This window comes from Orycteropus afer, unplaced genomic scaffold, assembly GCF_000298275.1.
Source record: "Orycteropus afer afer isolate SDZICR_OR568_19922 unplaced genomic scaffold, OryAfe1.0 scaffold01059, whole genome shotgun sequence".
Classification (NCBI taxonomy): domain Eukaryota; kingdom Metazoa; phylum Chordata; class Mammalia; order Tubulidentata; family Orycteropodidae; genus Orycteropus; species Orycteropus afer.
This window is the reverse complement of record NW_006922646.1, coordinates 116,708-117,919: the sequence shown is the minus strand read 5'-3', so window position 1 is coordinate 117,919 and position 1,212 is coordinate 116,708.

Below are 1,212 nucleotides of genomic sequence, written 5' to 3'. Positions count from 1 at the left end.
TCCACACACAAACCTCTGGAAACATACTCTTTATCATCCTTCTAACCCTCCTAATGATCAGCGAGGACTAATCAACTGAAATTATGGACTACTCAAAGAGTAAGTACCTGTCTCTGACTCATTTCTTTTCTCTTTGACAGACTTAGATGACAATTTTCTCAAAGAAAGTTTTGATCAAGTTTTCCTCAATTAGACAGAAGTGAATAGTTAAATAAACTGAAGTTTTGAAAAAAAAAAGAGGGAGAGAGAGAAAAAAAAGTTTGTGATTTTGAATAGATTGAAGACATTTATGAGGTTAGATTTATGCTTCAACAAAAGTAGACCATCTAAGTATAAATCAAATGGAGAATTTCTAGATCACTCTTATGGAACATTATAGGATGATTAATTAGGATTCCTACACTCTTTAAAGGAGCTCTGGTAGAGTAGTGCCTAAGGCATTTAACTGCTAACCAGAAGGCTGGCGGTTCAAACCCACCAGCCAATCCTTGGAAGGAAGGTTGGGCAATCTACTTCCATAGTGATACCACCTTGAAAACCCAAGGAGGGGTCGCTGAGTCAGATCCAACTCAAGCGCAGAGAGTGAGTGTGAGTGAGTGACACTCTTTAAATGTTCAACTCTCTGAAAGACAAACAGAAATCAATCAGTCACAAGACAGTTTCAACTTACTTTTTAAGATATTTGGGAGCAAGCACATGGCTCAAAGTTTCCAGGATTGTGTAAAGCACTAATACCAGATGTCTCTGGATCAAGGAACTGAGAAGTAGATGACTGTAAATGTAATCCTTTCCTATATATCAGGTCTATTGATCTTTTAATTAATCTCTTTTAATTATTTAATATAACGTTGGAGCCTGGTGGTTCAAACTCACCAGCCACTCCTCAGAAGGAAGATGGGGCAACCTACTTCTGTAGTGATACTGCCTCAGAAACCCAAGGAGGGGTCACTATGAGTCAGGTCCAACTCGACAGTACATAACAATAATAACAACAATATAATGTCAGTAATTTAATTATCATTGCCTGTTTGAATCCTCACAGTCTTGGGACTGACCCAGCTCTTTCCTAAACCATACATAAAGTCAGTACTATCTCTCCCTAAAGTAGAATACAAATACTAGGAAATTTACTATGAGAAACAAGCATATAATGGATAGATACTATCTTCTAATCTCTGGAGGAAGGGATATTTAAAGCAAACAAGTGAAACA